Here is a 24574-nt window from a genome sequence, read left to right as displayed (position 1 = left end):
ATAGACTTATTAACTGTACAGTGTGATGATTCTTTACTGCTCATTAAGTGGAAGTGGACCACGTAAAGGTCTTCATCCTTGTCGCCATCATGTCGAGTAGGCTGAGGGGACGGCAGAGGTAGAGGAGGTGGAAGGGGAGTCAGGCATGCGTGGGGTAACTTTATGGAAATACATTGGAATTTCTGTCTGATATTTTTTGCTTTGTCACTTCTCTAAAAATGTTTCTGTAAGGTACCGATCCTCCTTCCACCATTGGCTTTAGCCTCAGTGCTAGTATTATAGAAGAGTCCATAGCATAAAAGTAAATAGCAGTCTGGAATAAGCAGAACCCTCCTTGTCTGCCGGACTGTCTAATCTGCCAGCTTGGCGGGTACAGTTTGTTTGCTGGGACTGCTTGCTCTGTATACATCTTTTTCCTCCTCGTCTCGGCACAGGTTTGGAAACACTCAAGTCATTTTCTGTTAATTCCTCTGGTGTGGTGTCTATTAGCTCTTGAATTTCTTCAAAATTCATATCTCGAAACCCTTTACCCCCACCTTTTTTTTTTTTCCCTCTGTATCCACAGTTTCTTTCATTTCTTTTCATTGGCTCTGTTGTGAATCCTGTGAAGTCATGCACAACATCTGGACACAGTTTTCTCCAGCAGGAATTTGTTTCAGGTTTGATGGCACTTTCAATGGTGTAATCCTTCCAGACTTCCATGCTGTTCTCTCCCATTGGAGTTCTCTTCCACAGCACTGACATTCCTTTCCACAGAGTACCGTATACAGTGAGCCGTAATGGTCCCTATGATCCCCTGCTCTAGAGGCTGAATTAGAGACATTGTGTTTGGAGGCAGGTGGGCCCCTTTAATGCCTTGGTGTTGAACTGATGGGGTTCTGGGGTTCATATGGGTTCTCTCGTGTTGTTCAGGGTTTGTGGATTGCAGTAAACATGATAAAAAATACCTGTGAGAAATCATTTTTTACTATGATATGCCTTTTACTGGAGAGGCAAGCTGCTCATGTGGAGATGATTAGGTTAGTATCACATGGCGTTTTAAGTGAATGCTCAACAACACTTGAGCCTACTCCAAATAGGAGGTGGCTGTGAGATTATTACAGTAGTACAGTATATACTACAGTTAATTTTATGTCGTTCTGATTTCACACTGCATCTTCATGCTTGTTTACATTTCTCTTGAATGCAAATGATGCCATTTATGGCCTGTAAGTGTGTATGTAAGTTTTGATTAAGTTTAACTTTTTATAATAAATTTGTGTATATTCTATGGTAGTAAATGATAAAACAGACTAGTATATCTGCATATATTTTATGCATTCATGGCATACCTTTTTCTTAATTTTTTCGATATTTCTAGGTTACACAGTTTGTGTTTGGGTTTTTTCAAATTGTCACAGATCTCCAAAAAATTTTCCCATACGTTTATTGAAAAAAATCCACATGTAAATTTGAGAAACAAGGCAGAGGATCATAGGGGAAGGGAGGGGAAAATGAAACAAGATGAAACCGGAGAGGGAGACAAACCATAAGAGACTCTTAATCTCAGGAAACAAACTGAGGGTTGCTGGATGGAGGGGAGGATGTGGGGGCTCAGTGATGGACATTGGGGAGGGTATGTGCTATGGTGAGCGCTAAAATTGTGTAAGATGATGAATCATAGACCTGTACTCCTGAAACAAATAATACGTTATATGTTAATTAAAAAAAGAAAGAAAAAAAATCCACATGTAAATGGGCCTGCACAGTTTAAACCCTTAGATTTAGGGTCAACTGTATATACGCATCACGTACAAATAGTTTTACTTACCCTTTCTAGTCTCTGCTCTTCCCCCCCGCCCCTTGCCTTACTGAACTGGCTAGGACATCCTAAAATGTTGGATAGAAGTGATCAGAGCAGATATCTTTGCCTTGTTCCCAGTTTTAAAGGGAAAGTGGTCAGTCTTTCACAGTTAAGTATGATGATAGATGTCCTTTCTCAAGTTGAGGAAATTTCCCACAATTCTTACTTTGCTAAGAGGTTTTATATTATGAATGGGTGTTGATTTTTGTCAGAAGCCTTTTCTGCTGGGCGCCTGGGTGGCTCAGATGGTTAAGCGTCTGCCTTCGGCTCAGGTCATGATCCCAGGGTCCTGGGATCAAGTCCCGCATCGGGCTCTCTGCTCCTTGGGAGCCTGCTTCTCGCTCTGCCTCTCTCTCTCTCTCATGAATAAATAAATAAAATCTTTAAAAAAAAAAAAAAAAGCCTTTTCTGCATCTCTCAAGATTATCATATGATTTGTTTTCCTTTATTCTGTTAATATGAGTATGTCTCTTTTTCATAGGGACTTTCTCCTCAAATTAAGGAAAAATTATTAGGGAAGGAAAGAAACTGCTACTCAATTTTAATAGTTGAACATCTTGGTATCATTCATGGAATATAGGTTTAGGAGCATGATTTAGACACTTTGAATCACACAATCTCCGTAAAATATAAACTGAAAAGTACCATATATATTTAGGTAGAATTATTTGACTTACGGGATCTGCCTGCCCCCAAAAACTTGTCTTAATCTCTGAAACATTCACCATTAGTGTATGCTTTTAAAGAAAAAAAAAATCAGTCCGAGGAGATGTGTATTTCATCTTTTCTGAACCCTGAGGGAAGGGAAACAAAGGAGGCAAGTTTTTATGGTAGTAGAGTAAGCTGGTGCAGGACTTCAATGCCCTTGTGGTTGACTGGCGAGGCTACCCAGATTGTGTGATGTTGAGAAAAGGCTCTCCTCAGGTGACTGGCTTGGTTCACTTTCTTAGCAATGACAAACAGAGCCATGGTTTTGGAAGCCATAAATAACTGAACTTGAGCAGTGTCATCATCTCTTTGGCTCTTAAGTCATCTCAGGAACTGTGTTCAGTAGCTTGGGACTTCTGAGCAAAGTCTCAGCAACTACTGAGCATATATTTCTGATTGGTACTTCCTAGGTCATTGTATGGTCACTCTTCCTTTGCTTAAGAGCAAGACTAAAGTTGATGATAATCACTAAGAACTAAGAAGCAGTCTCTAGTTCAGATGTGTTTTGACAACAAAATGTGAGCGTGTTTGCTAAGCAGCCATCCCATCTATATTTGGACATTTCTGGTGGCGGTGCAAACACTAGCTCCCAAACAAATAAATCCTTCTTTCGAACAACCCCCATTCTTATTCTTTAATAAGAATTTAATAATAATATTCTTTAACTGTTGCTGTTATGAATAGCTTTACCATATTTGTTAATTTCTTTAGGTATATTCCTATTTATTGGTATCTTAAAATTTGGTAGCAAAAAGTGAACAACTAATACAAGGTATAGAACTCCTTTTCCCTAATTCTGAGCATTGTACTTATATTAATTATCTGTTTCCACCAAAATGATGGAGAGGTGAATATATATGTGGAATTTTAAGTAAGTAAGAAGTCACAGTCACATTGTGAGGGAGGGATATGTTAAAATATATATCACCAGGATATTAATTTACTATATTTAAGCAAACATAGAGCGTTGGGTAAAAATTAATGGTAGCTGTATGGAAAACTGAATCGTATCAGTATAACCTAATTTTCTCAAGAACCATTGGAAAGATCTGGAGGAAGCAGGGCACATATATCTTGATTTTCTCATGCTGTTGATTTAATTATGAGAAATGTAATCATCAACAACCCACGGAAACATAGTTTAGCTCAGATGATACCACTATTAGATGGTGGGAAGGTCATACAGAGACATTATAAAGGATGTTGTGCTGGTATGGATAGCTTTTATCAGTTAACCTTTCAGAGGTAAGGCTGGGACCCAGTTTTATTTAATCAGTTTTAATCCATGGCTAGTGATGTACTGCGTATATGTATTTGTATGCCAGAAATACTGGAAACAAGTCAAAATAACCTAGATAAATTGTGTACTTATAAATTGGACAAAGTCAAATGAAGGCTAGTTAATTTTATAAAGTAAGTTCAGATTGCTAAATGATTGGCTTTGTGCCTGTCCTTGGCAGAAAAAGCCCCTGCGCCATGGTGAATCACAAGGTCGTTGAGCCATCAATAACCGTAATACAAGTGTATGTGGAATACCACATTTCATAAATCAGTGCTCTGGTTCGGGATATTTATATGAGGCTGATAGCAGGCAGAAGATATACTGAAGGCATACAGTGAATAAAAATTTTGTAATGGAAGTGGGATATATGTAGCAAGAGGGGAAAGATATGAAGAAGAACCAATTAGATAGACGTATATTGTATTAATAGAATGGGATAAAATGCTGTACAAATAGACCAGAAATGTAATGGCTCAAATTTAGTACAAGCTTCTTTCTTTCATGTCACAGTCCTGGGTGGGTATGTCAGGTTACTGGGGGGCTCTGCATACTCAGGGCCCCAGCTGGGGATGGTAGCTCTGCCACCTTCACCATGTGTTCTTTAGAGTTGTTCTCGTTGCCCACAGGAAGGGGGGATGAGCTCAGCCCAGAAGTGGGTAATGTCACATCTGCTTACATCCCTTTGGCTAGAAATCAGTTATGTGTCCATACCTAACTGCAAAGGAGTTTCCCTACCTGGGAAATACAGGTCAGCTCTGGGCTTCAAAAAAAGAAGGGGACATAAATTTTGAGAGCTGCTAACAGTTTCTGCCATACCTCTAAGAAACAACAGCTAAACTGACAGCAGATTTCTCATCAACAATAGAATTTAGAGCACAAGAGACTAATATTTCAACTTAGAATTCAATATTAGTTAAACCATCATTTAAGAATGAGGGGAAAGATGGCAAAGTAGGAGGATCCTGAGTTCACTCTGTCCCACAGACACACTGAAGCAACCATTACATCTGTGCAACTAACTCTGAAAACCTGAAGACTGGCAGAACAAATCTGCTAGTTGCAGAGAGAAGGCCACATCGGAACGGGCTGGATGGGTAGAAACGCAGTCTGGAACCAAACTCCCTGCTGTGACTCACTACAAACAGGAGGGACATCACAAGCATAGAAGAGTGAGACCATTAGACCCTACACTGGGCACCCTGGGCCTGGGGACCTGCCCTGGGAAAACAAGACCCTTTAACATCTGGCTTTGAAAATCAGCCTAGGCTTAACTCTGGGAGAGCCAGTGGGTGACAGGAAACCAGGTCCTTGCCCTTATCGAGCCAGCACACTAAGTAACTTGCCCAGAGGGGTGCCTGGGTGGCTCAGTTAAGTGTTCTGCCTTTGGCTCAGGTCATGATCCCAGGATCCTGGGATTGAGCCCCACATCAGGGTCCCTGCTCAGCAAAGAGTTTGCTTCTCCCTCTGCCTGCCGCTCCTCCTGCTTGTGCACACTCTCTCTCTCTCTGACAAATAAATAAATAAAATCTTTTAAAAAATAAATAAATAACTTGCCCAGAGACACAGCACAGAAGCTGCAGTTTGAAAGGCACCTGGGGTATACCTGAAGGAGATTTATTGACGAATCTTACAACATGTGCTGCAGGAGATTTCTCCTGGAACAAAAGTGCTGGTGGGTGCCATTTTTCTTGCCCTGCCTTAGCCTAGATAGCCAGACACTTGCAGGAGCCAATTCTAACACTCTCCATCTACCTAGCACTGTGTGCTCTGGTCCAGAGTTCCCCTGAAGACCCACCCCACGCAGCCCTCCTGCCTCTGCAGGCACCACTCCAAAGTGATTCGTGCCCTAGGGAGGCAGAGAAAATAATCCCACACTCTTGCATATCCTTAGTTTCTGCAGCCAAGCCTCTTAGGTAGGTGCTTGGGGAGCAAGCTCTGCCCTTCAGTGTGCCTACAGCTATGGCAGAGGTTAATTGCAGATACTTGGGCTGTGTGCCAGCCCCACCCACCAGTGAGCCCACTACAGCTGCAGCTGGGCCTCTAAACAGCATGGGCAGTAAACTCTGCTTAGGTGAAGTAGGTCATTGCGGCCAGCTGGGCTAAAGGCCAGCCCATCCACCAGCATGCCCACAGCAGTTGTGGCACAACCAGTATGGGAGGTTTGATGGAACCCACATAGAGGATACCCCTGGAGAATTGGTATGGTTGACCACTGGGGATTATGCCATAGGGAACCTCAGGACCTTTTCTACACAAGGCCACTACTTTCAAGATAGGAGACAGCTGATCTTCCTAATACATATAAACAAATACAGAGAGACAAAATGAAGAAACAGAGAACTATGTCCCAAATGAACGAACAAATGAAAAATCACAGAAAAAGAGCTAAATGAAATGAAGATAAGCAACATGCCTGGTACAGAGTTCAAAGTAATGGCCATAAAGATACTCACTGGACTTGGGAAAAGAATGGATGAATGAACTCAGAACTTCAACAAAGATACAGAAAATATAAAAAAACAGTCAGAGCTGAAGAATACAATAACTGAAATGAAGAATACTCTAGAAGGAATCAACAGCAGATTAGAGGGTATAGAAGAATAGATCAGCAATCTGGAAGAAGGGTAATGGAAAACAACCAAGCTGAACAGCCAGAAGAAAAGAGGAAAATAAAATACGAGAATAGGTTAAGGGAACTCTGTGACATCATCATGCATAATAACATACACATTATAGGGATTCCGGAAAGAGAAGAGAAAAAAGGGACCAAAAAACAAAATTGAAGAAATATTAGCTGAAAATCTCTAATCTGGGGAAGGAAAAAAACATCTAGGTTCAAGAAGCATAGAAATCCCCTAATAAGATGAACCCAGGAAGGGCCACACCAAAACACATAATAATAAAAATGGCAAAAATTAATGATAAAGATCATCTTAAAAACAGAAGAGAAAATAGTTATATATAGGGAAACCCTATAAGACTGCCAGCTCAGTTTTCAGCAGAAACTCTCTGGGCTAGAAGGGAGTGGATGATATACTCAAAGTGCTGAAAGGAAAAAACTACAAGCAAGAATACTCTCCACCAAGACTGTCATTCAGAATTGGAGAGAGAGAGTTTCCCAGACAAACAAAAGTTAAAGGAGTTCATCACCAGTAAACCAGCCTTACAAGAAATGTTAAACAGAATCCTTTAAGTAGGAAGAAAGGGCCATAAGTAAAAGGAAATTATGAAAGGAAAAAATTTCACAGGTAAAAACCAACATATAGTAAAGGTAGCAGATTTACCACTAATAAAGTCAGGGGAGATTAAAACACAACAGTAGTAAAATCCACTGTATCTAAAAAAAATAAGTCAAGGGATATACAAAATAAAAAGATGTAAAATATGACATACATAAAATGTGGAGAGGGTAGAAGTTTAGTGCTTTTAGAATGTGTTCAAAGTTAAGTGACCATTAATTTAATATAGACTGCTATACACATAGAATGTTATATATGAAGCCAATGGTAACCACAAATTAAAAACCTAAAATAAATACACAAATAAAGTTTCGAAAGGAATCCAAACATAACACTAAAGAAAGCCATCAAACCACAGAGAGGAAAGCAAGAGAAGAAGGGAACAGAGAAGAAAACTACAAAAACAACCAGAAAACAGTGAACAGTGGGTGCCTGCGTGGCTCATTCAGTTAAGCATCTGCCTTTGGCTCAGGTCATGATCCCAGGGTCTTGGGATCAAGCCCTGCATCGGGCTCCCTGCTCAGCAGGGAGTCTGCTTCTCCCTCTGCCTCCCCTCGCCCCACCTCTTGGGCTCCCTTTCTCTTGCTCACTCTCTCAAATAAATAAATAAAATCTTAAAAAAAAAGAAAGCCGAACAAGATGGCAGTAAGTATGTACCTATCAACAATTACTTTAAATACACTAAATGCTCCCATCAAAAGACATAAGGTAACTGAATGGATTAAAAAAAAAAAGTCCATCTATATGTTGCCCACAAGAGACTCACTTCAGACGTAAATACACACACAGACTGAAAGTGTGAGGCGAACGTGATAACCACTACACTACGGAAACCCACACCAGACTGAAAGTGAAGAGATGGAAAAAGACATTCTGCATGGAAGCAAAACAAAACCAAAAAAACTGAGGTAGCAACTTATATCAGAGAATACAGACTTTAAAACAAAGACTGTAGCAAGAGACAAGGGCATTAAATAATGATAAAGGTATCAATCCATCGGGAGAATATAACGATTGTAAATATCTATGCACCCAACATAGGAGCACCTAAATACATAAAGCAAATATTAACAGATATAAAGGGAGAAATTGAGAGTAATAAAATAATAGAGGGGACTTTAAAACCCCATTTACATCAATGAATAGATCATCCAGACAGAAAATCAACAAGGAAACAATGGCTTTGAATGGCACATATAGACCAGGTGGACTTAACAGATCTATAAAGAACATTCTGTCAAAAAACAGAATACACATTCTTCTCAAGTGCACATGGAACATTCTCCAGCATAGATTACATGTTAGGTCACAAAACAAGTCTCAGTAAATTTAAGATCAAAATCATTTCAAGCATCTTTTCTGACCACAATGATATGAAACTAGAAATCACAAAAATCTACAAAAAAACACAAACACATAAAGGCTAAAACATGATGCTTAACAACCAATGGGTCAACAAAGAAATCAAAGGAGAAATAAAAAATACATGGAGATGAAAATGAAAACAATGATCTAAAATCTTTTTTTTTTTTTTTAAGATTTTATTTATTATCTGACACAGAGAGAGAGAGGAATCACAAGCAGGCAGAGTGGCAGGGAGTGGCAGAGGGAGAAGCAGGCTCCCCGCCGAGCAAGGAGCCCGATGTGGGACTAAAATCTTTTTTAAAAAAGATTTTATTTGAGAGAGAGAGAATGAACAGGGGGAGGGGCAGAGGGAGAAGGAGAAGCAGACTCCCCACTGAGTTGAGAGCCTGATGTGGGGCTCAATCCCAGGACCCTGAGATCATGACCTGAGCCGAAGACATATGCTTAACCGACTGAGCCATTCAGGCGCCCCGAATCTAAAATCTTTAGGACACAACACAAGCAGTTCTAAGAGGGAAGTTTAGAGTAATACAGGCCTATCTTAAGAAACAAGAAAAATCTCAAACAATCTAACTACAAGGATTATACCTTGTATTATACCTCAAGGACCTAGAGAAAGAACAAGCAACACCCAAAGTTAGTAGAAGGAAAGAAATAACAAAGATTAGAGTGGAAAACAATGAAATAGAGACTAAAGAAACAACGGAAAAGATCAATGAAACCAAGAGGTGGTTCTTTGAAAAGATAAAATTGATAAACTTTTAACCAGACTCACCAAGAAAAAAAGGGAGGACTTAAATAAATAAAATGAGAAATGAAGAAGGAGAAATAAAACCAACGCCACAGAAATGCAAAGGGTTATAAGAGAAGACCATACAAAATTATATGCCAACAAATTGGACAACCTAGAAGAAATGGATAAATTCCTGGAAAGATACACTTCCAAAATTGAATCAGGAAGAATAGAAAATTTGAACAGATGGATTACTAGTAATGAACTGAATCAGTTATCAAAAAACAAAAGTCCAGAATTAGGTGGCTTCACAGGCGGATTCCACCAAACACTTAAAGAAGAGATAATACCCATTCTTCTCCAACTATTCCAAAAAATAAAAGAGGAAGAAAAACTTCCAAATTCATTTTATGAGTCCAGCATTAGCCTGATACCAAAAGTAGACACACTACAAATGAAACAGTATAGGCCAATATTCCTGATAAACATATATGTAAAAATTCTCAACGAAATATTAGCAAAGCTAATTATAATACATAAAAAAGGATCATTCACCACAATCAAATGGGATTTATTCCAAGGATGTGAGGGTGGTTCAATATTTGCAACTCAATCAGTGTAATACATCATATTAACAAGAGGAAGGATAAAAACCCTCAATAAAGTAGGTTGAGAGGGAACATATCTCAACATAATAAAGGCCATCTATGAGAAACCCACAGCTATAACATCATACTCAATGGTGAAAAACTGAGAGCTTTTCCTATAAGATCAGGAATAAGACAAGGATGTCTACTCTTACCACTTTTATTTAACGTAGTACTGGAAGTCCTAGCCACAGCAATAAGACAAGAAAAAGAAATAAAAAGGCATCCAAATTGGTAAGGAAGAAGTAAAACTGTCACTATTTGCAGATGACATGGTACTATATATAGAAAACCCTAAAGACTCCTCCAAAAAACTATTAGAATAAATGAATTCAGTAAGGCTGAAGGATACAAAATTAATATACAGAAATGTTTTATATTTCTGTACACTAAAAGTGAAGCAGCAGAAAGAAATTAAGAAAACAATCCCATTTGCAATTGCACAAAAAAGGATAAAATACCTAGGAGTAAATTTAACCAAGGATATGAAAGACCTGTACTCTGAAAACTATAAAACACTGATGAAAGAAATTGAAGATGACACAAATGGAAAGATATTCATGCTTGTGGAATGGAAGAATTATACCACCCAAAGCAAGCTACAGATTCAGTGCATGCAATTTCTATCAAAATACGAGTAGCATCTTTCACAGAATTAGAACAAACGATCCTAAAATTTGTATGGAACCACAAAAGACCCCTAATAGCCAATCTTGAGAAAGAAGAATAAAGTTGGAGATATCACAATTCCAGATTTTAAGATACACTACAAAGCTATAGTACTCAAAACAGTATAGTACTGACACAGAAATAAACACAAAGATCAATGGAACAGGTAAAATAGTCAATCTATGACAAAGGGGGCAAGAATATACAATGGGAAAAGACAGTCTTCAATAAATGGTGTTTGGAAGGCTGGACAGCTACATGCAAAAGAATGAAACTAGACCACTTTCTAACACCATACACAAAAATACATTTAAAATGGATTAGAGACCTAAATGTGAGACCTGAAACCATTAAACTCCTAAAAGAAAAATAGACAGTAATCTCTTGGACATTGCCCTTAGCAACATTTTTCTAGATATGTCTCTTCAGGCAAGGGAAACAAAAACAAAAATAAACTATTGAGACTACATCAAAATAAAGGCTTTTACACAGCAAAACAAAACAAACAGGCATCCTACTGAATGGGAAAAATATTTGCAAATGATATATTAGATAAGGGGTTTATATCTAAAATATATAAAGAATTTTTATAACTCAACACCAACAAAAACAAAAACAAACCGATTAAAACATGGTCAGAGGACCTGGACAGACATCTTTCTTTCTTTAATTTAATTTATTTATTTGACAGAGAGCACAAGCAGGGGAAGCAGCAGAGGGAGAGGGACAAGCAGACTCTGGGTGGAGCAGGGAGCCTGACATGGGTCTCGATCCCAGGACTCTAGGATCATGACCTGAGCCAAAGGCAGATGCTTAACTGATTGAGCCACCTAGGCGCCCCCAGACATCTTTCAGAGGAGACACCCAGATGGCCAAAGGAAACATGAAAAGATGCTCAACATCACTCATCATCAGGGAAATGCAAATCAAAACCAAATGAGATCTCACCTCACACTAGTCAGGATGGCTAAAATCAAAACCATAGGAAACAACTGTTGGTGAGGATATGGAGAAAAACGAACCATGGTGCACTGTTGGTAGAAATGCACACTGGTGCAGCCAGTGGGAAATAGTATGGAGGTTTCTCAAAAAACTAAAAATAGAAATACCATATGATCCGGTACTTCTACTACTGGGTGTATACCCAAAGAAAATGAAAACGCTAATTCAAAAAGATACATGCACCCCTACGTTTATTGTAGCATTATTTACAGTAACCAAGATATGAAAGCAACCCAAGTGTCCGTAGATAGATGAATGGATAAGGAAGGTACATGGGGGGCGCCTGGGTGGCTCAGATGGTTAAGCGCCTGCCTTCAGCTCAGGTCATGATCCCAGGGTCCTGGGATCGAGTTCCACATCGGACTCCTTGCTCCTTGGGGAGCCTGCTTCTCCCTCTGTCTCTGCCTCTCTCTCTCATGAATAAATAAATAAAATCTTAAAAAAGAAAAAAAGGAAGGTACATGTATACATACACAATAGAATATAGCTCGACGGTAAAAAAATCTTTAAAAAAAATTTAAGAAAAGAATGAAATCTTGCCATTTGTGACAACATGGATGGAGATAGAGGGTATTATGCTAAATGAAATAAGTCAGACAAAGAAAAATACCACATGATTTCACTTACATGAGTAATCTAAAGAACCCAACTATGAAACCAAAAAGCAAACTCTTAAATACAGAGAACAAACTGGCTGTTGCCAGATGGGAGATGGGTGGTGCGATGGGCAAAATTGGGAAAGCAAATTCAGAGGACAAACTTCTAGTTATAAAGTCAGTCCATCATGGAAATGAAAAGTACAGCATCTCCCTCTCCCACTCCCCCTGCTTGTATTCCCTCTTGCTGTGTCTCTGTCAAATAAAGTCTTTTTTAAAAAAGAAGAAGAAAAAAAAGAAGTACAGCCTAGGGAATATATTTAATAATATTGTAACAATGTGGTATGGTAACAAATGATGACCAGTTATTGTGGTAAGAAAAAGGAAGTCAGCCGTCACTATGGAAGAGAATTTGGTGATACCTAACAAAAGCTCATAAGCATTTACCCTCTGACCTAGCAGTTTCACTTCTAGTAATTCTTCCAGAGGAAACACCTCCACAAATCATTTTTGCAGAAGATGCTTAGGAACTATAAGCCAGAAACAAATGGTAAGTGGGTGGTGGATATGGTTGGGAGGGGGATAAGGAATGGAAATGGGACTTTCCTTAGTATTCTTTTATATATAGTTTTGAATTTAAACCATGTAAATATCTTACATATTCAATTACATAAAAAAATAAAATGAAAACAAAGCAAATCCTCTAATTGAATATACAAAGAGCAACTAATAAAAACAAATTGATTACATAAACACAAAGTAAAACAAAAAGCTAGTTGGGTAACTTTTATCACAGTGCTCTGACTGGACACCATAGTGGGGACAAGAAGAGTGGGAAAGAAATGTTGCTCTTTATTTCCTGGTTAGTTATAGGCAGTGGTGTGAGTGTAGTAAGTCCGAAACTCTTTAGTACGTATTATAGTCAGAACAAATAAATCGACATGCTAATGTAATTGGGAACCAGGTTCTCATTATGGGAGAAGGGAGATAAAAATACGGAATGAGGTAAAGTGAAAGGAAGACTCTTGTGATGTTTGCTTTGAATTGGAGGTTATCAGTATGAAGTCTTGATTTAAAAAAAATTTCTAGCCCCACCTACCGAAAGGGCCTAGACACAGTGACACACCCTAGTGTAATGTGCGTACCTGGAGCTCAGATGTTGCTTTTTCAGTACCGTTTTTTCAATAAAAGGAACTAGGATTCTTTGAAAAAAAAATGACTCTGGGTCAGCAGAAGCTCAAGATGCCAGAAAGCAAACAGGCACTTCAGAGACCCGTCAAGAGGACACAGGGGCTAGCTTGAAGGAACTCTTGACAGGAGGAATTTGGGAAAAAATTAGGCATTCAAAGGAATACTGATGGTGCTGGATTATGACACACTGAATAAAAACAAATTGAATATGTATTTCCGGAAAAAAGAAAAACTGCTAGTTCATGAAAGCAGAATGAATCCTAGAATTAGAAAAATCACTGTTTTCCCAATATGGTAATTGATTCAGGCAAGGATGAGAATGGATGATAAACCATGAGGTGAAACTTTGTTGCGGAACAGCACAGTCTGACAGTCTCAAGGGCTTAGCCTGGAGATCACTTACTGATTACAAAAGGGAGAAAGTACCCCTACGGTAGAGAAGTATGACACACACCTGGGTCAAATGATCTAGCTTCACAGGAGCAGTTACGAGACAAACTGACAGTGGGTTGCATAATCTAGTGTTTCTGTGAAAAATGTTTCATGCTGAGGACAGTGACTGTAAGAGGCCATCAGCATCCTGGCTTAAGAGAGAAAAAATGGTGGAGAACAGCATACCCTAAAAATAGGTGAAATACAGACTTTTGTTTTAAAGTAAAATTTCCTTATTGTCATTTTCAAATACAACTTTAATTTTTACCCAAGTAACAAAGGTACATTGTTCAAAAGGATTACCTGGTTGGGTCACAGGCTTATTCCAGGACTTTAAAAAAAAAAAAAAAAAAAAGAGTCCTTTCTCTGCCTGCTCCTCTGCTCCTCACGGGCAACTTCAGTTCCTTTTGCCGATGGTATTTACCTTCATACCTCTGATAATGTGCTTATTATACATTCAGCATTTCTCACTTTAAGCATTAGCTGTTTACTTCCTAAAGGGAAGGTGATTATCCAGGCCTCTTCTGTCTTGCTGGGAAGCCCCACTACCACCGTCATTTTACCCATGCACATTTCCCAGGCCCCGTGCTGTCAACATCACCATGTTCTAATCATGTTTAGAGCAGTGTCCAGTGTTAACATTAGTAGGACTCTGCAAAAACCATCCACAGCTAACCAATGTTGTATGTATATTACAGTTGCATTTCCTTTCCTGAACAACATTTTTGTTTTCCTTTGGTCTTTTTTCTTTATTTCTTTATATTTGTCACTAATTCAACCATAAATTCTTCCTATTCTGTAAATCTCTTCAAGTACACTCAAAGATATTTGGAATGTCCATCTTCTAGAAATTTCTCCCGTAGCCATATGCCCTGCTCTAATTTAGATGGTGTGCTGTACACACAAATGTATAGCTTAATGGATTATAAGGTGAACACCCTTGTGACTACCACTCAGATAAAGACCTAGGCCTCGGCCCCATACAGCCCTTCTGTGGGGCCTCTCCCATTCCCAGCTCCTTTCCCCCAGAGTAACACGGCTCACAGAGCAGTCACTTCCTTGTATTTCTAAAAGATGGTCTAATCACCCAAATGTGTATCCCTGGAGACTTCAGTCTTACTCTTTTAAAAAAAATTATTTGAGATGTCTTTTTTTTTTTAATAGGCTCCACACTGGGTGTGGAGCCCCAACGTGGGGCTCGAACTCACAACCCTGAGATCAAGACCTGAACTGAGATTAAGAGTCGGACACTCAACTGACCGAGCTACCCAGGTGCCCCGGAGATGTCTTAAGTCTCTTTTTTGCTCTATAGATTACTTCTCCATTCCCCTTTCCCCTGTTCTTCTATTGAAGAACTGAACCATTTGACCTTTAGAGTTTTCCACAGTGTGACTTTTGCTGATTACATGCTCTTGGTACCACCTAGTAGGTCCCTCTGTTCTCTGCATTTCTTTCCTTTTTTAAAAACAGCTTTATTCAAGTATAACTAACATACAGTAAACAGCACATACTTATTGTGTACAGTTTGAGACCTTCTGCCATATGTCTGCACCCACGAAAAGATCGCCACCATCAGGATAATAAATACACCTATCACCCCCCAAAAGTTCCTTGTGCCCCTTTGTAATTTCTCCCTTTTGCCTCTCCCTATCTCCTTTGCAACTGAGGATCTGCTTTCCTTATTATAGGTATGTTTGTATTTTCTAAGATTTTACATAAATGGAATCATGCAGTGCACATTTTTTTTTTTTCTTTTGGCCTGGCCTCTCTCATTCAGCATCATTATTTTGAGATTCATCCCTGTTGCAAGTTTGGGTACTTTCTTCCTTTTTTATTGCTGAGTAATATTCCATTGTGTGGATACACTACTGTTCATCCATTCAGTTGTTGATAGAAATTTGGATTACTTCCAGTTTGTATCCTCTGTATTTCTTCCAAATTGGCAGCTGAGCTGGAGATTTTTATCAGACTCCAGGTCAGTCTGTAGGAGACACTGAATGTCTGGTTTTTCTCCTGCTGTGATGATGGGTAGCAATAGTTGCTTAAGGTTTATACCTGTTAATTCATGGGTGGGAGGTTGGGGAAGAAGAGCTGGTTGCAAAATGATTGGAATTCTAAGTCTACAATTTATTTTTCATTTTTAAGTTGGAACACTCTTTAAAGAGCTACTTCCCCTCATCTGCCACTTGGTTGTCCAGTGGTATATCTCATATGGGGGAGGGTAAATTATTCTTTCCCTTAATTTACCTGTTTTCAAGTTACCCACCCAGCTCTCATTTCTTTGAATGATCATATTTTTATTTTCCAAGAGTACTTTCTTGTTTTCTGTTGTCATTTTAAAGATTTTTTTTTATTTATTTATTTGAGACAGAATGAGAGAGAGAGAGCACATGAGAGGGGGGAGGGTCAGAGGGAGAAGCAGGTTCCTTGCTGAGCAGGGACCCCGATGCGGGACTCGATCCAGGGACTCCAGGATCATGACCTGAGCCGAAGGCAGTCGCTTAACCAACTGAGCCACCCAGGCGCCCTCTGTTGTCATTTTAAATAGCCTCTCTTCTTGTTTCATGGATGTAGTGTTTCCTACCTGAAAACAAGGAGTTTCTAAATAAAGTTTTCTTCTAATGTTGATTGTGTCTCTTTCCTCCAAGTTGTCTTTTTCTCCTTGTGGGTTTGACTTTTCATAGTGGAGATTTTCTTTGAATGTCTGATGATCTTTGGATATGTAATCATATTGATCAATAGGGCATTGTCTAGGATATTTCCTTAAGGAAGACTCAAGGTCAGTATCATTAGATATTTTTGTGATTAATGGTATTCAAAAATCCAAGTGGGGAAAAGCAGGCTGGAGAGGTCTCAACTTTTAATATGTGTATTTTTCCTTGGTCTCCCTCTTTTTCCAGCATGGTATCCCTCCATTCTGAACTCTTTCCAGAGTCCAGAGACCATCTGTTTTACTCTTGCCAGAGGAGAAAACCTCCATTCTTACTCCATGAAGAGGCAGTCAGCTGTTGTATTGAGTCAGGGAAGGGATCTGGGATCTGTTTTTCATTTGCAACAGTCCTGTTTTTAGCCCCACCTTTGCATCCCTTTCCAAAGTTACCTGAGCCAGCAATTCCTGAGCCTTTTGAGGGCCCTGAGGTAGAAATTAGGTTGCCACTGTGCCTGTTCCCCTGCTAGCTTCTCGGTCTGTTAGCAGTATATGGGGTTCATTTGAGGATTTTATTAAAAATGCAGATTGAGGGACACCTGGGTGGCTCAGTTGGTTAAGCATCTGCCTTCGGCTCAGGTCATGATCCCAGCGTCCTGGGATCGAGCCCCATGTTGGGCTCCCAGCTCACCGGGGAGTCTGCTTCTCCCTCTCCCCCTGCTTGTGCTCTCTTCTCTGAAATGAATAAATAAAATCTTAAAAAAATAAATAAAAATGCAGATTGATTCAGTAGGTCCAAGTTGGAGCCTGAGATTTTGTACTTAAAACAGCTCCTAGGTGATGCTATGCTTCTGCTCCTCAGACCACACTTTATGTAGCAGGATGCTAAGTCATTTACCATTCATCCATTCATTTTCCAGCCTCTGGACTTTTTTTTTTTTTTTGCCTGGTGTCTGCTATAAATTCTTTTGTCGTTGGAAGTTTTTGCTTTTTTTTTTTTTAAGATTTATTTATTTATTTGACAGAGAGAGAGAGACAGTGAGAGAGGGTACACAAGCAGGGGGAGTGGGAGAGGGAGAAGCAGGCTTCCCGCGGACTAGGGAGTCCGATGCGGGGCTCGATCCCAGGACCCTGGGATCATGACCTGAGCCGAAGGCAGATACCCAACCGACTAAGCCACCCAGGTGCCCCGAAAGTTTTTGCTTTTAAAAAATTTATGAAAAATTTCAGACATATATACAAATAAATAGAATAACCATTAACTTGTGGTCAGTCCTGCCCCATCTATACTCCCATCAACCCCCACCCTGGCCAAACACATATTATGTACTGTATTATTTTGAAGCAAATTCTAGAGAACATATCTCATCTGTAAATATTTCAGTATGTATTTTTACATTTTTTGAATTACCATAGAAGTTGTTTAGGGCTGCACTCCTTGGCTAACAGTAGCCACCTTCTTGGCATGTCCTTGCGTGGTCTTTCCTATATGTGCACACAGCCCAGGTGTCTCTTGTGTGTGTCCAAATCTCTCCTTATAAGGATACCAATCAGATTGGATAAGGTTCCCCCCACTGCCAGGTGGCCTCATTTCATTTTAATTATCTCTTTAAAGGCCTCATAATCATATACAGTCACATTCTGAGGTACTGGAGATTAGAGCTTCAACATACGAATTTTGGGGACCACAGTTCAGCCATCACAAAATACCATTATAATGCCAAAAATTAATAACTCATTAATACCTCAAATTTCTAGGCAGTGTTCTAATTTCCAGTTTCTTATAAATGTAATTTTTTTTTAAGATTTTATTTATTTATTAGAGCGAGACAGTGTGCACAAGCAAGGGGAGCAGCAGGGAGAGGGAGAAGCAGACTCCCTGCTGAGCAGAGAGCCGGATGCGGGACTCGATCCCAGGACTCTGGGATCATGACCTGAGCCGAAGGCAGACACTCAACCAACTGAGCCACCCATGCGCCCCATAAATGTAATTGTTTCGTTGAATTCAGATAAGTTCTACACGTTGCACTTAGTTGATGTATCTGAAGTCTCATCTTTTGTTATTGATGCAGTTTACTGAACATACAAGTTGTTTGTCCTGGAGAGTTGACCTCCAGCTGGATTTTGCTTACTGCATTTCCTGGGGCTATGTGACATGTTCTTTTGTCCTCTGTTTTTTCTAAGTAAGTAGTTGAATCTGCAGGCTTGGTCAGGTTCTGTTTTCGGCAAGTCTACTTCATAGAGATGGTGGTACATCCTTCCATCTCTCCCTTTGGATGTTAGTAGCTACTGATGATTATTGGCTGCCTCCATTAATACATCAGGATTTACAGAATGGTGATTTTCAAATTTTATTATTCCTTATTCACTTAGAGAGCTTCTATAAAAGTAAACACCCCCTCACTATTCTGTCACCTAGTGGTACAGTTAGTTTAAAAAAAAAAGGCAGAAAAAAATGCTTGATTGTTTCCTCTTTTTACCAGTTTAAAAACATAGTGACTTGGTTCTCTAGTGTCCTCACATGTAACAAATTAGGTTTGCTTGTTCGTTTTAGAATCAGGTACAAATTCAATTTACTGTTAGTTTCGTGGCATTATGAGAGCAAGTAGAGGTAATTGCATTTATTCAAAATGCCATCTTTCATTGGAAGTTGTATCATAATTTATATAGACAATTTCTTATTGTTGGATATTTATTTATTTACTTTTAAAGATTTTATTTATTTGATAGAGAGAGACACAGCGAGAGAGGGAACACAAGCAGGGGGAGTGGGAGAGGGAGAAGCAGGCTTCCTGCCAAGCAGGGAGCCCGATGCAGGGCTCGATCCCAGGACCCCGGGATCATGACCTGAGCCGAAGGCAGACGCTTAACGACTGAGCCACCCAGGTGCCCCTTATTGTTGGATATTTAAATTAATTCTGGGCTTCCGCTTGTATATCCAATACTGTGAGATGAACATTCTTAAGAAATAAAAACACTCATTTTCAGGGTACAGTTTGAATTTTGAAAAATGTATAGAACATTTGCATCTCTACGGAAAGCTCCCTGGTGCCCCCTTGCCCCAGCCTAGCCCCAGATTTCCACTGATGGTCTGTCTGGAGCATGGATTTGTTTTGTTCTTCTGGAATTCCATGGAATCTTGCTGTCTGTACTCTTGTATCAGGTTCTTTTCATTCAGCACATTTCTGAGATTTATCCCTGTGTAGCATATATCCTTTTTATTCATTCCTTTTTCTTGCTGAGAAGTACATTATATGGGTACACTACAATCTGTTCATTCATCCTCCTATTGATGGACATACGAAACATTTCCAGTTTGGACCCATGGTGAATAAAGCTGCTATACACATTTGTGTACACATTTTGTGGACATCTGTTTTCATTTCTCTTGGGTAAATAGCTGGATGAAATGGTAATTGAATGTTTAACATTGTCAGAAGGCTCCAAAGTGAGCAGTGTTTGAGAGGTCTGGTCCTTCTACTTCCTTGCCGCACATGTACTGTCAGTTCTTCTAAATGTTACTGTTCTCGTGGGTGTGCATCTCATTGTGGTTTTCATTTGCATTTGTGTCTGCTCAGTGTGTCTGTTCGAACCTTTTGCCCATTTTGCTAATGGGCTAATTGTCTTACTGAGTTGTAAGAGTCCTTTTACATGTGTAAGAATCCTTTTACATTCTGGATTCAAGTCACTGGTCACATCTTTATTGTATTTTCTCCCAGTCTGTAGCTTTCCTTTTCTGTTTCTTAACTATGCTTTTAAAGAGAAGTATTTCTTTTTTAACAAGCCCAGTTTTTCAATTTGTGTATATGCACATGGATTTCCTAAGAAAAGCTATGCCTACTTTAGTGGATTGCCTAGGATCCCCCCAAAATTCATGTCCACCTGGAATGCAGCCTTATTTGGAACTAGGTTTTTGCAGATGTAATTAAGGTGAGGTCATATAGGATTAAGGTAGACCTAAATGCAGTAGTGTTCTTACAAAGAGTGGACACACCGGAGAAGGCCATGTAAAGACAGAAGCAGAGATTGGCCACGGATCGCCAGCGGCCATCAGAAGCTGGAAGAGATGAGGAGCATTCTCGGGGGCCTTTAAAGGGAGTGTGACGTGGCTGACACTTCAGTCTTCTGGCTTCTAGAACTGTGAGAACACATTCCTGTTGTTTTGAGCCACCCGGTGGTTAATTTGTTATGGCAGGCCGAGGAATCAGATACACCCACCCAGGATCACAACGATTTGCTTTTTTCTTCCAGAAATTTCCATTTCACATTGGCATTTTTAAGTTTTAAAAATTTTTAAGTCTTTTTAAGTTTTTATTTAAATTCCAGCTAGTTAACATACGGTATCTATAATAATAGTTTCAGGTGTACAATATAGTGATTTCAGCACTTCCATACAACAGCCACTGCTCCTCACAAGTACACTCCTTAATCCCCATCACCTACTTCACCCATCTCCCTCCCCACACACACATTTAAAAAGTCTTATCCATTCTGAGTTTATTTTTGTGTATGATGTGATGTAATTTTTCCCATATGAATATCCACTTTACAGCGTCATTTTTAGAAGAGGCTGTCCTTTGCCCCATTGAATTACCTTGCTTTTGAAAATCAAGTGACCATAAATGTGTATGTCTATTTCTGGATCCTCTTCTGTTTCACTGATTTATAGGACTATCCTTAATGCTGATACCATCCCCTCTTCCCTCTTTCTGTGCCTTTATAACAAGTCTTAAAATCAGGTAGTATAAGTCCTCCAACTTTGTTGTTCTTAAAAATTATTTTGGCTCTGCTCAGTCCTTTACATTTCTATATAAATTGTAGAATCAGCCTGCCAGTTTCAACAACCAAAAAATACACTGAGTCTTCCAACCCATGGTGTATATATCTTCATTGTTCTATATCTTCAGTTTCTTTCCGTATTGTTTAAAATTTTCAGAATACTGTCTTGCATGTGCTTTGTCAAATTTATCCCTAAATGTTTCATATTTTTAATGCTACCACTAAAATGTTATTTCATTTTTCAGTTGTTTATCACGTGTCTAGAAATACGATTTTTAAAAAACCTGCAACCTTGCTAAATTTACTTGTTACTTTTAGTAGCTTTATTATAGATTTAGATTTTCTAAGTACGTGATCCATGATTACAGTTTTACTTCTTTCTTTCCAGTCTTCATGGCTTTTATTTCCTCTTAAGGCATTACTGCACTGGATAGGGGTTCTAAAAAAAATGTTGAGTGAAGGGTGGATCTTAGGGGGGTAAATGGCCATTCTTTCATCACTAAGCATGACGTTAGATGTAGGTTTTAGGTTTATCACAGCTGCTTTTTATCTGGTTGCCAAGTTCCCTCTTATTTTTTGTTTGTGGAAGTTTTAATCATGTTGGATTTTGTTAAGTGCTTTTTCTGTGTCAATTCAGGTGATCATACAGTTTTTCTCCTTTATTCTGTTAACATAGTGAATTACGTTACATTGATTTTCTAATGTTAAACCAAGCTTGCATTGGCTGTGATGTATTAGGGTATATTCTTTATATATGTATCAATGGGTTTAATTTGATAATATTTTGTTAAGGGTTTTTGACTCTGTTCTTGAGGGATGTTGATTTATAATTTAGTTTTCTTGAAATGTTTTTGCTTTTGGTATCAGGGTGATTCCGGTCTGGTAAAAGAAGTTAGGAGGTATTTCTATCTTCTGTTTTCTTTCAAGTTTGGTATTTCTTCCTTAAATGTTAGTAGAATTCATCTACATTGAGCCTAGGTTTTCTTTGTGGGAAGGTTTTTAAGTGCAATATCGGTTTAATAGAGATTGTTAGGGATCTTTTTGAATGAGATTTGGTAGTGTCCTTCCAGAAATTTATGTCCTGTGACAGTAGTCTCATTAAAATTATTCATAACAGTCCCTTATTATCCTTTTAATGTTTGTAGGATCTGTAGTGAGGTCCTCTCTTTCCTAATTTTGTTAGGTTCTTCTTAGTTTGGCTGAAGTTTTATCAGTTCGTTGTTGTTGTTTTTCCAAGGAACCAGCTTTTGGTTCACTGGTTGTTCTGTTTGTTTTATAAACTTCATTGTTTTCTGCTCTTAGTGCCTTCCTTTAGCTTACTTTGGGTTTAATTCACCCTTTATTTAAGGTAGAAACTTAGTAGGTCATTGAATTGAGACCTTCTTTCCCAATATAGACAAATATAAAGAAAATCAGAACAAAACAATGCAAAGGCAGTTAATGTATTGGGAATTAAAACTGAGTTTTTATTTTACCAATTTTCTGACATTTGCACTGTTGCTTTTCAAAGTTGTTTTCTTCTATAGCTTTTTAAAATTCTGATAAATAATACATGCTGTTGAAAAATTTCAAATTCTATGGAAATGTGTTCAGATAGGCCATAGGAAATAATCACAAAATCTTTGCAGCTTAATATGACAGACTTTAATTTCTTGCATATACCATACATCCACTGTGCATCATCAGGGGCTTTCTTCCACACAGTCACTCAAGGACCAAGGTTGAAAGAGGCCCCACCATTTCAAGCTGTACCATCTGGAACACATGGCCTCTTTATTCCCTGTGGCAGGAGAAGAGAACACTGAAGGGGCTGTCCTCTGCAATTAAATGCTTTGGCCTCATAACCCTTTGGCTAGAAATAGCCACATCATGGGCCCACCTAATTTTAAGTGTCAGGGAACTGAAATCTCCCTATGGTCCCAGAAGCAGAGAAGTAGGTAGGAGTGAGCACTGTAATTCTATACTCCAGGAAAAACAGATCACCTGTCATCTTACCCTGAGATAATCCCTACTTCCTGTCATCCTGCCTGGCCTCGCTGCCCTTCCTCATGGCCAGCCTTATGTTTGGGGTTGGTGGGAATTACTCCTGTGATCTGACGAATCATTGATTCATATTTTGTTGTGTTCTACCTTTGCAGCTCTTATGTGATGTTATCAGTATACAAATGAGACTTGGGGAGGGGCAAATCAAGAATCCTTTGCTAGCTTCCTTAGCAACAGGGAAATTCCAAGTTTCTTTTTAAAACCTTGCTTTAGAGTATCTCTGAAAGATAGACAAGTAACTGGTAACCATAGTTTTATCTAGGGAGGGAACTGGACTGGATAGGAGTTGGGAGTAAGGAGTGTTGAAAGAGTGGGCAGGATGAATAATTTTCACAGCATACACTTCTATAACTTGACTTTTATACCATGTAAATTATATTACCTATTTTTAAAAACAAGTTAAATAAAAACTTGTTTCCTGTATTTTCTTAACTTTCTATATTGAATTTCATTATACTATGTAAATGAATGAAAACATATTTCTTTAAAAGCTGTCAGATGATGTCATTTATATGGGGAATCTAAAACAAACAGAAAGTTCCACTCAGACACCAAGAGTGGAAAAGTAGTTACCAGGGGCTGGGGGGTAGGGGAAACAGGGAGAGGCTGGTAAAAGGGTACAAACTTTTTTTTTTTTTTTGTAAGATTTTTTATTTATTTGACAGAGAGAGACAGCGAGAGAGGGAATACAAGCAGGGGGAGTGGGAGAGGGAGAAGCAGGCTCCCTGAGCAGGGAGCCCGATGCGGGGCTCGATCCCAGGACCCTGGGATCATGACCTGAACCGAAGGCAGATGCTTAACGACTGAGCCACCCAGGTGCCCCAAAGGGTACAAACTTTTGAGTATAAGATGAATGAGGTCTGAGGATCTAATGTTTAACGTAGTGACTGTAACTGATAATACTGTACTGGATAACTGAAATTTGCTTAAGAGAGAAGAACTTAAATGCACTCAACGACGAGCAAAAATATGTGAGGTAAGTATCACAACTGATTACTTAATTTGACAGGGGGATCCTTTCAGTGTATATGTACACCAAATCATCATGGCATATGCTTTAAATGTCTTACAATTTTATTTGTCAATTATACCTCAATAAAGCTGGGAAAGAGAACACAGTAAAAAAAAAAAAAGTTGTCAGAGTTGAATGACATTTTATTTTTTAACTGAACTTTGACCTATCATCAAGCAAGGACCATATTTTGAAAGTTTCTTTACAGTTACCTTTTGAAGGAATAAAATTACATTATCCACATAGATTAGTTATGGTCCTTTGGGTATCAGTAATCACAGTCACTTTTATTTGGATGTTACCTTTTCAGAACTTTTTACATACTTAAGTTGATCCCTTTCTACATTTCCAGTTGTGAGTTGAGCCATAATGTAACTTACTGAAGA

The 24574-nt window shown here is 38.9% G+C and overlaps 1 protein-coding gene across 5 annotated transcripts in view; it reads left to right on the top strand.

Moving 5' to 3' along the window:
• GPR160 (G protein-coupled receptor 160) overlaps positions 1-24574 on the top strand; it is a 118888-nt gene that overhangs the window by 15908 nt on the left and 78406 nt on the right. The window lies entirely within an intron of this gene.

The sequence above is a fragment of the Mirounga angustirostris genome, unplaced genomic scaffold (assembly GCF_029215605.1).
Source record: "Mirounga angustirostris isolate CCGP_5_RB_7025 unplaced genomic scaffold, mMirAng1.0.hap1 SCAF_1, whole genome shotgun sequence".
Taxonomy (NCBI): Eukaryota; Metazoa; Chordata; class Mammalia; order Carnivora; family Phocidae; genus Mirounga; species Mirounga angustirostris.
The sequence above is the reverse complement of the archived record's forward strand: the minus strand, read 5'-3'. Positions and strand labels throughout refer to the sequence as shown.